This window comes from Sminthopsis crassicaudata, chromosome 1 (assembly GCF_048593235.1).
Source record: "Sminthopsis crassicaudata isolate SCR6 chromosome 1, ASM4859323v1, whole genome shotgun sequence".
Taxonomy (NCBI): Eukaryota; Metazoa; Chordata; class Mammalia; order Dasyuromorphia; family Dasyuridae; genus Sminthopsis; species Sminthopsis crassicaudata.
This window is the reverse complement of record NC_133617.1, coordinates 577,185,604-577,200,770: the sequence shown is the minus strand read 5'-3', so window position 1 is coordinate 577,200,770 and position 15,167 is coordinate 577,185,604. Positions and strand designations below refer to the sequence as shown.

The 15,167-nt window shown below is 40.4% G+C and overlaps 1 protein-coding gene across 4 annotated transcripts in view; it reads left to right on the top strand.

Moving 5' to 3' along the window:
- Nucleotides 1–15,167, top strand: part of MRPS27 (mitochondrial ribosomal protein S27) — a 113,701-nt gene that overhangs the window by 11,114 nt on the left and 87,420 nt on the right. Inside the window, exon 1 of one of the 4 annotated variants that reach the window (XM_074282238.1) lies at nt 2,121–2,656. The exons of the other annotated variants lie outside the window; for them this stretch is intronic. The gene's annotated coding sequence lies outside the window, so the exon portion shown is untranslated. Of the gene's footprint in view, nt 1–2,120; nt 2,657–15,167 lie in introns of those variants that run through there. 4 annotated transcript variants of the gene reach the window in all.

Here is a 15,167-nt window from a genome sequence, read left to right as displayed (position 1 = left end):
TTCTTGGATTACATGTATGTTTAAAAAAACCATGGGATTATAATGACCTTAAAGTAAAAATACCTTCTAAGAACAGATTGCAGGCCCAGCCAAATGAATAAAGTAGGGGACTTAAGAGGAGAAGAGAGAACCGTACTGCATTACTCTGTGTATAAGCCATGTGTTGATTTATATATATATATATTATTTGGACACCCCTTTGTGTACATATATCACACCCTTGAATACATAACACACTTTTTTGTATAGCACATTGTGATTCTTCTCCTTTTTGTGTGAGGAGCTATAGGTGTGTATAGATTCATTTTTAGAGCTCCCAGCCCAGGTCCTGCACCTATTATCTTCTCAATTCTCCAAGGACAGAAAATATTCTATTACCTCATCTCTATTTAAAAAACAAGATTGGTCCCCATGCATGTCAGAACCAAGCCTATCTTAATGAAGAACCCACAATTGTTAGGGCCTATCTGATGACTGAATAAGGGCAAACTAGCTCATGAAGCCCCCTCAAGCTGTCCCCAGGCAGTGCTTCACCTTCACAGACAGCCAGCTGCTTCCATCTAAGGCCGGAGGATTATCTCCTGGCCCTTGAGATGCCCCATTTGGTACTTGATTGGTTGGTCATCTTTTCCACTTCTTGATCTGAGCTCAGCGATCACATCAGTAGTACCACTGCTTGTGGAAGGAATCAGCCCCTATGGGTCAGTTCCCCCTCCCTGGGATTCCTCAGATCCAAGGACCTGTCCGGGCTCCCACTTCTCTGGGGGCAGCTAGATGACTCAGCGCTTAGCGCCCTGGGCTGCTCAGATTTGCCCTCGGACACTTAATTAGCTCTCTGACATCGGCCAAATCATACAATTTCTGTGTGCCTCAGTTTCCTCAACTGTAACTGAAGATAATGGCGGCGCCCACATCCCGGGCTTGTTATGGAGATCAGGCGAGATGCCATTAGTAAAGCACTCAGCCCAGGGTTTGGCACAGAGTAAGCTCTGAATACATAGTTCCATTTATTCATAGATATTGACAGCCTCGCTATAGCTGTGCGTGTATACAGACCGCACATACGCACACTTACACACTCGGGTAAGTTTCACAGAACGCACTGTGGTTTTCCTAGCCTTTTCTGCTCATTGTTCCGTGATGGTAACTCATGCTCTTCCCTTCCCTCACTCCCATCGTCAGTCTCTTTTTTCTGTGTCGGGCCAGTGACTATCTGAAGTCTGGAGAAAGAGTTTCCTGTCACGAGTAACGTTTGAATTAAACAGCCACACGCAGAGACCGCCTGCTGCGGGAGTCCCTGCGGCTGCGCTGAGCTAGCTGCGCGGGGGTTCTGGGCTAAGGGCCTCACAGACCCTCCGTCCCAGCACCCCCTCCTCCCCTCCCCTCCCCTCCCCCCCACGGCGTAACCCGGAGAATTCCCGACACACAGGCAGACAGAACTTCGGATACCTCTGGTTATTTTTTCTCCCCTTATGGAAAGCCCCAATCAGCTTCTCTGCGCAGTCCCTCTTCTGCAGGGCGTTCTTCCGAATACGTTGAAAGTCCTGCTTTTAATTGATCAGAGTGAAAGATTCTCTTATTCTCCCGTGGTCAGGGAGTGTCCCCGGAAGGCTGGGCGGCCGGCTCCTAGGGATGGGCACTAGGGGGCAGTGTGGACCCGGTGCAAGGCTTAGTCGGTCAGCCACCCGTCGGGACCTTCTGCTGGCTCCGGGGCCGGACCGCTCCTGGCTGGTGGCAGCCTGGGATTGGGCCGCCGTGACCCGGAGCGCCGTGAGGTGTTCGATGCCATTGGCTGAGCCGGCGGGCGGGTGGGAGGTGCACACTCACACCATCCGCCCAGCGGAGACAAGCAGGCGAGGGCGGTTAATGGGTGGTGCGGCCCTGCCTACTGAGCAGAGGGGGGGGGGGGGGGATCTGCGGAGGGAATGCTCAGTGTTCTCTGCCGCTCAGGGGCTGCTCCACACCTCGGATCTGTTAGGGATTTAATGGGCGGAGGTGGGGACCTCACTGCTGGGTGGCCCTACTCCAGGTCATCTGAGTTAGATCTGCCCTTCTGTGCGCTGGTTAGTAGTCGGGCCTCTGGTATACACACAAGTGCCCGTGAAAACCTGGCCTCGGCTGTGCCTGTGACCAGTGTCTAGCACTCTTCGGCCGAGATTTAGTGAAAGCTTCATCCTTCACACTGCGGATACACTCATTGTTCTTTGTATGTGCGGTTCCAGAAGGGACCGGAAACCGTGCAAGGGACCGCTGTTGTGTGAGTGGCCTGGCCTTCCAAAAAGTGACGGGGCCTCCCTGTCAAGCGTTTGTGAAACGCTTCGCCCTGTGCCTGGCACACAGGGGGACTTACACCACGCGTGGTGTGCCCTCGCCTGGCCGTGAGCCAGTAACCTCCCCCGCTGTGTGCCCTCCCGGAGATGAGGCTGCTCCGGGGGAGGAATGAACAGGTGAATGTGTAAGCGGTGAGCAGGGATGGCAGACACGTGACTGGACGGACGGAGAGACCGGGGCACGGAAGGATGCATGAGCGGGTAGATTGAGAGCACACTGATTAAGCACTTACTGTGTTCTGGGGACACAAGGATCAACAAGCAGGACAGTTCCTCCTGAGCGAGGGAAGCGTACAAGGGAAAGCATAGCTTACAAGGGCATTCAGGTAAGGCGCGTGGAAGCCGAGGGACCTGGAGTGATCCTTTCCTCCTATGGAATTCCTACCTCTGAGGCCCGACTCCCGGGCAGCCTCTTGGTTCAAGAGAGAGCGCGCACTCTGGAGTCCGAGCTCAAAGGAGCCAAGTTCAAATCCAGGCTTAAGCTCTGCTTCAGTTTTCTCAGTGTAAAATGGGGATGCTAACAGCCCCGTCTCCCACGGCTGTGAGGATCCAACGAGAGAATTTTTGTGAAGTGCGGTTTTTGGCACGCAGGCGCTTAATGCCTATTCCTCTCCCCTCATCCTCTCCCTCTGTGCCTGTAGAATGTAAACTTTGAGGGCAAGAATGATTCCACTTTTGGATCTCCAAGTCTAACAACCTGTGCTTCACATGTAGATCACTAATAAACATTTGTTCAGTTGAATCTCTGTATTTGTAGTAGAATTCAGGAACTCTTGTGATGAAAAAACATCACATTTTGGCCCTCTTCTCTGAATCTCGTGAGAGCGGACTTGTCACATGCCTGGAGCCCATCCGGGAGCTTTTCCTAGCTTGGAAGGGCTGCTGGTACTCAGCCATCATGGCCTTAGAGGACAAGGAGGTTTGGACGGTGTAAGGAAGCATCCCAGAAGGTCTCTAGTAGAGATTGCTAAATTTAAGGAATCCTGGTAATGTGTTCTAGCCAAGAGTATCACCATTCCACACTCTTTATGTAGAGATTTAGTTAGTGAATACCTATTTACTAATATGGATAGATAATTGGAATATTAAGCACTTTCTATAGAGCAAAGACTGAGGATTCATAGGAAGCCATCAAGATAGTTCCCTGCCCTCAGAGAGCTTACATTTGGATAGGAGAAGGCCACATATACAAGGAACTGGAGAGGAGAAGAGAATAGCAAGCTTTGGAAATGGGGCCTGGAAAGCAGCACCTGATTGGAGAGAAGCTGAAGTGAAACCCTGTTCAGAGCCCAGCATCCCAGGGGCAGGTGGTGGGAAGGAGGTGAAGATGACAGCCTGAGTGCAGACAGAATGGCCCTTCATGTGTCCAGTACCATAAGCCTTCAAAGAAATCCTGCCCTTAAGGAACTTTAAGTCTACCTAGAGAAACAAGAGTACCCCATGTGAAAGAATAATCCACAGTATAACCCAGTGTGTTATGAAATTCTGAATTATAGCATAGATATTGTAAGTTCTTTTGGAATTCACAAAGGGAGACAGGATTTATAGCAGAATATAAACCTTTTGGAACTGCCTATGGCTGCATACATACTGTAAGTTATTCCATTTTCTTGCTGGCTGAGAATTATTTAGGTACTTTAAAACTTGCCTTTTCATCCTCCATCTTTCCCTTTAGATCAGCATTTTTCAAGCTTTCCCTGTCTGGCTTCACAAAACACCAGGATAGCTGCTCATGGCTAATTGCCTAGCAAAGGAAGGTTAGGGGAGGTAATGATTATGTGAAAACAAATTAAGGCTGACCCAGAAGAAGGCTCCAAGCAATTTTATCTTCTAGTTGATACAAGTGGCTGTAAAATCCATTAAGAAGGAGAGGAGCTAGGTTGGTCTACAGATATTCTGCTAAGGAGAAGATAGAAGGATATTTCTGTTTGGCTTCAGTTTTAAAAACATCGCCTTGGGATCAGCACTTCAAGCCAGAGAGTTCCCAAGAGGCTGAGCAAAGCTTAGGTGTGTCAGGTGAGACAGGAGGCTTGGCAAAGGAAGAGGCAGAAATGAGGTGGAAAAGAAACACAAAAGAGAAGAAAGCAAGGCCTCTGGTAGAGGCTGGCAGAAGGCCATCAGCAATTGTCCAGTGCTGGCGCCATCTTTACTGAAGGCAACTGTAGGGGTGGTGTCGGCCAGGACTTCTTCTCTTTTCTGTGTTTGACTCCATGAAGTCCGACGAAGCCTGTGGACATTTCTTAGAATATCTTTAAATATATTAATATGGAAGATTAAAATAAAAACTAATTATGTAGAAACACCTTTTATTTATTTATTTTTATTTTTGAGCCCCAGATTCAGAATCATTAATCTAGTCCAACTCTTATGTTTTATAGATAAAGAAATGGAACTTTAGGGCAAAATTATTTGCCCAAGGTCATGTAGCTAGTTAACAGAAGAGTCAGGAATGAAATCCAGTTTCTTCAAATACCAAATCCAGTATTATTTCTACTCTTACTTTCCTGAGAGCTGTTTTTTCTAAAATCCACATAAATAATCAAATGCTTGTCACTGTGCCCTATTCATATCCATTAATGTTATAATAATACAATAATGAATAGCACAATACATATTAGTAATATTTAAATTTTGGGAGGCAATCAGGGTTAGATGACTTGCCCAAGATCACATAACTAGTAATTATACGAGGCCAGATTTGAACTCAGGAAGAGCAGTCATTCTGATTTCAGACCCAGTTAGTCCTACCCACCTAGTTACTCCAATATTTAATTAATAATAATGAAAGTTAACAATCATTTTTCCCTAAAGCTAAGGAATGAAGGGAGAGTTAGTATCTGTATAGTAGGTTAGAAAGTTTGGAGGAGCATCTCTAGATAATGACATTTTAGAAGAAAAAGGAAAAGATGGTAATGTTTTCCCATTACTTAATAGAAGAGGGGAGCAGAGAGAAGATGGGGACAAACTGTTTGGGTCCAGCTTCATGATTGCTATATGGAAAGTGAGAAAGAAGGTAGTTGTGCCTCTCCTGCATTATTACTTGGCTCATTGGAAACACCAGATGAACCTCATTCTCTGGTAGTTGTTAGAAACAACAATAAAATTAATAACCTTTGTACAGCGCTTTAAGGTTTGCAAAGAACTTTACATATGTTATCACCTTTAATCCTCATAGCAATGCTGGGGGGTAGGTAGTATTATTATCTCCTTTCTGTAAGTGAAGAAATTGAGGTTGGGAGAGGTAAAGGGACTTGCCAATATATCCAATAGGAGTGTCGTTAGGCAGGTCTCACACTCAAGTCTTCCTGATGCCAGATGCAATGCTAAATGAATGAAGAAAAAGGCATGTGTTAGGTGTTTATCTTCTACCAGGCTCTGTGATGAGTTGAATGGTTTTGAATTCAGGACCATTTGATTATAATGAATTAAATGGCCATATTTTGATTGGTTGGAGCAACATTCTGTTGAATATATTCTTTCATATCAATCCCTCAAGAAAGTGCTTCGGAAATTCCTCAGCAGAATTCAAGCAAAAACATAACAACCTCAGATCCCCGAAAGCCTGTGACATCAGGATCTTCCCTTGGGATCTTTTTTAGATAAATACAAATCTAATCCCACTATGAGGAGTTTAAAAAGCCATTACAGTTGCTATATTGAATTTGGATTTTATTTTATTTTATTTAAACTTATTTATTTTTAATGCATACTGCTTTCTGAATCATGTTGGGAGAGAAAAATCAGAACAAAAGGGAAAAACCATGGAAGAGGGGGAGAAAAAAAGACAGAAGAAATGAGTGAACATAGCATTTGTTGATTTATATTCAGTCTCCTTATATCTTTTTCTGGATGTGGATAGCATTTTCTGTCCAAAGTCTATTGGGATTGCTCTGGATCACTGAGCCATTGAGAAGAACTAAGTCTTTCATAGTTGATCATTCCACATTTTTGCTGTTATTGTGTATGGTATGTATTCTGGTTCTACTTGTTTCACTCAGCATTAGTTCATGTAAATCTTTCTAGGCTTTAGATTTTATTAAAATAGATACTTTGTACAAAGCATTCATTATATATGTTATATTTGTAAATAATGCAGTGGTGAGAGATGGGTATATACTTTGAACAGCAATGTTTTGCTACTGTTTTAAATTTTAATGCTGCTAGTGGTTAAGAATGCTGAGACAGGAAAACCTGAGTTCAAGTTTTGTCTCAGATACTTAGCAGATGTTTCACCTTAGGCAAGTCATTTAACTTCTCTCTGCCTAAAAAGGGGGGGAGGGGATAATAGCACCTGGAGACAGCCAGATGACTCGGTGGATAGAGTGCTGTCCTAAAAGACCTGAGTTCAAATTTGACCTCAGATACTTAAGAGCCCTTTGACCCTGGGCAAGTCACTTGACCTGTTTTAATTGAATTACCTGGGTTACCTTGGACTAAACATTTAATGTCTTTGAATTTCAATTTCCTCAACTCTAAAATGGGCATTAATATCATTTGTCCCGCCTAGCCCATAGAATTGTGAGGAGGGAGTAACAACTATAGTATAGTATATATAGTATATAGTATAGTATAACAGCTATAGAATAACTTGTAAACACAGCATAAATGCAAAGTTTTGAGGGGTTACACTTTTTTTCCCTTTTAGTAAAGAGTGCTTCCTGACTTTTAGTTCCTGAGTTGATGGTGATTATGTCTGGTATTTAGTAGCTGCTTAATAAATGTATGTTAAGTGATTGATTATTAAATAGTGCTTTTGAGATTAAAATGGCATTTTCATTTCTTAAAGGGCAGAAACTAGTGGAAGTACCTTTGAAGAATTTTTATTTAATCATGATACAGCATTGGTTTAATAGGTTTTTCACAGTTATCTTCTGCTTTTGCAATTTACCTCCACTGACCTGACCAAGATCATATTATCTTAAAACACTTACTAGGTCAAGAAACATTAGCCAGTTTGGAAATCTTAAATTTATAGAACTTCAAAAGCCATCAGTATAGCATCTCGAAAAAGATAGCATTCTGTTAACAGAATAAACATAACGTTGTTATATATCATTGAATATACTGTATTGTATAACATGTGTATATATTAAATACTATACATTATACATAATTACATGAACATATCCTTTGCATGCTGGTTTTTGTTTTTTTTTTTTTGTTTTTGTTTTTTGTTTTTAATTAAAGATTTGGTAAATTGGATTTTCTAAAGCCCTTTCAAAAAAAATCTTAGTTCTCCTTTAAACAGAATCATCTGTAGCCATATCAGCAGACCTGTATTTATATAAGCTATAGCTAGGACATTTGTTGTTTAGTCATTTTCATTTGTGTCTGACTATGAACCCTTTGGGACTTTTCTTAGAATGATTTGCCATTTCCTTCCTCGACTCATTTTACAGATAAGGAAACCAAGGCAAACGGTGTAAAGTTATTTTTCCAGACTGGCACTCTATCCACTGCATCACCCAGCTGCCCTAACTGGGACACAGAAATAGTTTTTTCATATTGAACATTTGAAAGCCTTTGAATAGTAGGATATTACCACACAGACTTATTTGAATTCAGAGTTGGTCTCTCATCTCATCAGCTGAGATTCAAATATTCCTGTATCGTTTCAGCTGTGGAGACCTTTGGCTTGCTGGGTTCATTTTTCACCTCTTACTCTTGAGGCACAATGGAGACTTCCTACACCCTTCCCATATTCTGTCAGTCCAATATTCGCATCTCTCTGACATCTGTTCCTCTCTAAGCCTTCCTGTTTGCCATCTGCTGCCACTCCTGGAGGTGACTGTGGCTTTGCCTTGTGTGTGTCACCCTTCTGAGTTCTCATTCCAATTAGAATGGAACTGCTGAAGAATGTTTCCAGATTCTCCATTATCAAATCACTTTGTTATAAAGCTTCTGGCACACACACACACACACACAAAATCTGTGTTCCAAGTTTGACTGTGTAAGCTTTTCCAGCTTCCACCATTTACTTCTGGGCATGTTTTAGATCATCTGTAATTGCTTTTGTCTCTGTCTCTTTTTCTTTGTATCTCCCTTTCTTTCTCTTTCTCTGTCTCTCTGTCTCTCTCTCTCTCTTTCTCTCTCTCTCTCTCTCTCTCTCTCTCTCTCTCTCTCTCTCTCTCTCTCTCTCTCTCTTTCTCTCTCTCTCTCTCTTTCTCTCTCTCTCTCTGTTTTTCTCCCTCTCCCTCTCCCTCTCCCTCTCCCTCTCCCTCTCCCTCTCTCTCCCTCTCTCTCTGTTTTTCTCCCTCTTGCTCTCTTTCTCTATCTCTCTTTTCTTCTCTCTTTCTCCTCTCCCTCTCTCTGTTTGTCTCTCATTATTTCTCTCCCTCCCTCTCCCTCTCTCTGTCCTTTCTCTCTCCCACATTTTCTCCCTATCCCTCTCTTTCTTCCTAAAAAAAGGGGGGGGGGCGGATAATAGCACCTGGAGATAGCCAGATGACTCAGTGGATAGAATGCTGTGCTAAAAGACCTGTATGTCTTTTTGTGTCTATGTTTCTCTCAGCAAAGATAATAGATAAGTGACTTGCCCAAAATCACACAGCTAGTAAATGTCTTGAGATTTACACACAGGTACTTCTGACTTCAGGGCTAATATTCTAACCATCTACTCCAACTGCTTTTCTTCAGAGGACAAAAACCAAAAAAAACCAAACAACCCAGCACAGCTATAGTATCAGCTCAAAACAACAAACAATCCTTGTCCATTTTAGCCTCTTTAGACTTTCAGATCACAAATTTCAGGGGGCAGTACCCTGTGGTCTCTATCACTTCACTAAAGTTTCCAAGAACATTCAGGCACATAAGGGTAGAGATAAAAAATGGCTGGGTTTGAAGGTGTCAGAAGAGGACACACGTTTGAATCCCTCTCCTACTTCTTACCTATGCCAGTTAGCAAACCATTTTTCTGTGGGGCTTCAATTTCTTCCTCTGTAACACAAGGAAGTTAGATAAAATATGACCTCTCTGGCCCTTGCCTTCCAAGTATATATTAGCTGGTTGAGAAACAATATTTTGTAAATACATGAGAACTAGAGAGATACCAAATTATTTAGTAATTCTTTGTAATTTTTAAATGCTTACAGGAGCTCTTTCCCTTTTGCTGCTCTTCCTCATCACAATTTTGTCCTGGAAATCCATTTTTTTTTTTTTTTTTTTTTTTTAAGATTATCATTAAAGCCTTGGTGATAACAAAAAAGATTTCTATTTCTGATGGGAAGTTTTCAGAATCCTAGAAATGGAGTTTAAATAGGTTATAGATAATTATTTATTTGAGCATAGTATTTTTTTTCCAGTTAGTATATTTCCTTCAATTTTAACACTTAGTAGTGTTCAATGGATCACACGATATAGAGAATCTCTCAAAAATTGTAATGAGGTTTCAAATTTTAATAGTTTACAGCTATTTGGGATACATATGCTCTGTGTGAACACACAGTTTCACACACATTTAAGAACCTGGTATGTACTAATCATGGAGCTAAGCACTGAAGGAGATTCAAACTTGAGATAAGAGAGTTCCTGTCTTCATGAAGTTTACAGTCTGGTTGTGGGAAGGAGTGGGATATATAAAATATATATAAAATAATATATAGTAAGTATATGAGAGAAGGGCAAGCAAGGTGGTGATATCCAAGAAGAGAGAGGTCTTTGCCAATTTGGTGAGATGGACCTGGGATTAGGAAAACTCCATGAAGGAGATGGCATTTAATTTGGACTTTATAATGCCAATACTATTAAAATGTGAAGAGGGATAGCAGAGGGAAAAGCCTGAGTGAAGCTGGAAAGATGGGAATAGTCAGGGAGGGCATGTGCAGAGGATGGATGGTAAGTAGCCCAGTTTGGCAAGAACCTGATATACATGGAGGGAAATGAAATAAGGTTATATAGGAAAAGGCCCACGGTATTGTGAAAAACCTTGAAAGGTTAAGAAACTTCTGTCACCCCTTTGCCAGTCTAGTGAAGTCTTTGGACCCCTTCTTAGAACAATGTTTTTAAATGCATAAAATAAAATACATAGAATTAATCAGTCAATAAACATTTATTATCTGCTATGTTTCAGGAACTGTGCTAAGTGCTGCCTTATTTTAAAAAATCAATTATATTGAAATAGTTATCAAAATATATGTATTTTTAAATCATTTTAAAAATCACAGGGTAACCCCTGTTAATCCCTGTTTTAGAGAGTTTTGAGCCCAGAAATGCTCTGACCATCTCTCTGCGTAAGTTGAAAAACGTAATTCAGGCTATTCACTGAAGATCAAATAATGAAATTGTAGTTTAAATACTTTGGCCACGTAATGAGAAGACAGTATAGAAAAGATCCTGATGTTGGGAAAGATTGAAAGCAAAAGGAAAAGGGGATGACAGAAGATGAGATGAATAGACATGGGAGTATTATGAAGATTGTTTTGGGAGGGAGGTAAAGGTGAGGTAGAAGCTGTTAGGAGAAGAGGTTTTTACAAGTAGCCCATGAAGTTGGTGATGAAAGGATGTACTAGAGTCGTGGTAAAGAGGAAGGGATGAACAGGATATTGAAGAGGTGGAATCAGAAGGGGTTGTGGACTGCTTGGCTTTAAGTGATTGGGCTTTAAGAGAGAAGACCACTGTCTAAGATCACACCAAACGTGGAGATTGGTTAAGTAACACTGGCATTGACAAGAGTGAAATCAAGAGCAATGCGTTTTGAGAAAAAGAAAATTTACTTTGTTTGGGATGTGTGGAGATATCTGTCAAGTAGTGAGATATATTTGTAGGTATATAAGGACTGAGTTGTTGACTTTTTCATCTGAGTATAAGTGATAATTGAAGCCCTAGGAGTCAATGAAACTGCCAAGAAAGAAGGAAAGAAGGTAGGGTTGAAAACACAACCTTGGAGAGCTCCCATCTTAGGGAGGATCATTAAGCACAGTATTAGCTCTTTTTAACTACACTTTTACATAAGAATAATGATTGTTTCTTCTTCAATCTTCATACAATTGATTTTCTATGCCATTCAATTTGACATGCAGCCATTTTCTTTTTCTTTAAATGTTAAATTATGTGTAATTCTTATTTCCCTAGTCATGAACCATGTCTTGGTCCACAAAGCCATAATCCTGTAACTATCCTTTACTACCTAGCACTGTTTTGGGCACCTGATAAATATTTGCTGAATCATCATTACCTTTGGTTTCTCTAATTAAGAAAGCATCCATATCCTGACCGATGCTTCTTGGCACAATTATTCGAAGTCTTGTGAACAGATGGTCACTAATAGCTTCAGGTTTTATGTGGGGAGGGGTGGAGTGGGGGAAGGAAATGCCAATTCAGTTTTTCTCTTTGGCTTTTGCTAGCCTCCATTCAACAATTATATGTATGACTGAGAGCTGGACTGCAAGAAAGGTTAAATGCCACAGAATTGGCACTTTCAAATTGTAGTACTAGAGAAAACTTTTGGAAATCCTTTGGACAACAAGGAGATCAAGTCAGTCAACACTTAAAAAACTTAATTCAGGCTATTCATTGAAGCATCAAATAATGAAACTGTAGTTTAAATACTTTGGCTACGTAATGAGAAGACAGTATAGAAAAGATCCTGATGTTGGGAAAGATTGAAAACAAAAGGAAAAAGGAATGACAGAAGATGAGATGAATAGATATGGGAGTATTAAACATGAATTTGGACAGACTTTAAAAGATAGTAGAGGATAGAATAGATAGTATCATGGGAGTATTAAACATGAACTTGGACACACTGATTTGCATGGGGTCTTGAAAAGTTGGACATGATTGAACAATATCATTCAATAGTATTCTTGTTTTTTTCTAATACATGCACATATAGTTTTCAACATTCATTTTTGTAGAACTTGGTGTTCCAAGTTTTTTCTCCTCCCCTTTCCTAAGACAGTAAGCAGTCTGATATAGGTTAAATATGTACAATACTTTTAAACATATTTCTATATTTTGTCATGTTGTACAAGAAAAATCAGAACAAAAGAGGAAAAACCACAAGAAAGAAAAAAAAAAGGTGAAAATACTATGCTTCAAACCACATTTAGTCTCCATTCTCTAGATATGGATGGCCAAGATTATTGGAATTGTCTGGAAATGCCACATTGTTGAGAAGAGCCAAGTCATCACAGTTGATCATCACATAATCTTGTTATTTCTGTGTACAATTGAACAACATTATTCATTGGTTATAAAGTTGAGTATGTGTAACTGATGAATCGAGTTATGAAAAAGTAACTAAGGTCAGAGGATCATACATTTTGACCTCAAAGAGACCATAGAGGCCATCTAGAGAGGTTAAATAAGGATGCAGCCTAGATGACCAAAATCCAGATTCAGCACTCTTTCTGCCATGCCACATACCACTCTCACTGCAAACCAGACTTCAGTGACCACTGGCAGCTCACTGACATCTGGAATCAAGACTAGAACTGCTTGAGTTGGAGCGCCAATGCCAGTGGTGCTGGACTGGCCTTTGAGTCTGGCAGCTGCTCTGCTACTTTCTTCAGTTCCCTGACTCATTCATCATACCCAACACAGTAACATGAGATGATTGGTTACAGACTATATTTAGAGGCAAACCTTGCTCTGACTTGCATTATGCTAATACTATCCATCCCATACTGCAGCTGTTAGCTATCTAAAGAGAAAGCTTAGTTCTGCTTGGCTGAAGGTTGCCATTGGTACAAATTAAAATGGTACCTTGAGTTACTTCACAGAGTGATCAGACAAGCCTCCTAAATTCAAAATTTCTTTATACTTTTTGTTTTCTGAACATTTCAATGGGCCATTTGCTGCTATATTCAGAGATAGTAGATTCCTGTGCTGTTCTATATCTTTACATCAAGATGCTTTGAGCAAATATGAAAGATTCCTCCCTTAATATTTCATACACTAAAATAGGACTGCTCCTTTGAAAGTCATCTTGAAGAACTTTCTTTTAGTTAGCATTCTAACCTCGTTGATAGATAAATGCCCAAATTTACTTATATTAATTAGCTTTAATTCTTATTCATGTTTAGGTTTTTATGGATTTATTTGTCTTTGAAATAATTTAATTATTATTAATATTAAGTATTAAGTAATACTTCATAATTAATTATTAATATGAGTATTAAGAGTCATAAGAAAAGTTAATCTTTTCTCTGCCCCTCTAGCATTAAGGGTAATTTAATGTTTAAACTTGTAACTTCCCTCTCACTTTTGGCTGTTCAATTCTGTAGAGCTGTAGAATCTGCAAAATAGGATTGGGGGGAAGTTAGCATGAAATGCACCTTTCCAACCTTATTTCACACTGATACCATCTCACACTTTGAATTCAATTAACACTAGCTTTCTCCTCTCAACAACTTTCCCCTCCCCCCCAACTCCCCCTGCCAGCCAAACACATTGGCACTGGCTCTTGTGTGAAATTCCTTTTTCCCTGCTCTTCTAATCAGATTGAAAACCAGAAGAAAATATCCATGTATTTTTGCAGTTGATTCAGAGAAAGAAGAGAAGTGGCAGGGAAAAGGAATGCAAGAGAGACAGATCTAATTATTATTTTAAAGTGAATGTAGAGTACATTAAAAAAAAAAAGTGTCATGAATAAACCCCTTCAAAAGTATATGATTAATTTCCCTATTTCTTATTTTCCTAATAGAAAATTCTGTTGCAGTTGTTGTTTTAAAGTAAATTCTTGGGTTACAATTAATAGGATATGTGATTTTTCTTGACACCTTACCAATTGGTCTGTTACCTGTCACATTGATTTTTCTTAAAAACTGCATTTGATTAAAGTTCTTTTCTAATTTATAATCTCACCAAGGCCCTCATGCTTCTCTACAACTTATTTAATTTTCCATTTTGCTAGTTTATGGAGATGGCAGACCTGGAGCCAGAGAGATCTCAGTTCAAATCTAGCCTCACAACACTGTGACCCTGGACATATTATTTGACCTCTGCTTTGGTTTCCTCAATTGTAAATCCAGGGTAACAGTAGCCCCTATCTCTCAAGATTATTGTGAGAATCAAGTGAGATAATGTTTCTAATGCCCTTAGTGTAGTGCCTGGCATATAGTAGGTATTTAACAAATACTTTTCCCTTTTAACTCTTGTATTTTCAAAACCTCTTTCTTCTTACAGATCCAGCCTCAGATACTTACCACTTCTGTGACCCTAGTCACTTAACCTTGTTTGCTTCAGGTTCTCTATTTGTAAAATGATCTGGAGAAGGAAATGGCAAACTGCTCCACTATCTTAGCCAAAAAACCTCCAAATGACATCATGGAAAAGTTACCACTGAAAAACAACTAACCAAACAAACAAAATCCAATGATAGTCCTATTTCTACTCTTAGATAGATAACTTGCTACTTTATTGTGGAGTTGTTTTTTTTTAAATCCATCTGATGTTAATTCCCTTTGCTTATCCTGTAGATGTTCCACTCATCACTTCCCAAGCCCTTCTTTCTTCCTGTCTCTAGGGCTGGGGTTCTCAAACTACAGCCCGAGGGCCAGACACAGCCCGCTGAGGATGTTTATGCTGCCTGACAGGTTATGGCAAATGGGCTGAGGGGCAGAGACAGAGTGTGTTTTTGTTTTTACTATAGTCCAGCTCTCCAACAGTCTGAGGGACAGTGAACTGGCCCCCTATTTAAAAAGTTTGAGGATCACTGGTCTAGGGTGTTCATTTCACAGATGTTACTCATCTGTATTCTTAAATTCTCCTTCCCTCTCTGTCACATGGATTTTTTCTCTCTGTTGGTTCTTTGCCGTTTGTCTTCAAACATGCTTGGTTTTCCCCACTTTCTCCCAAAGTCTTTCAATCTCATCCAGTTACTGATTCCTCTCCTCT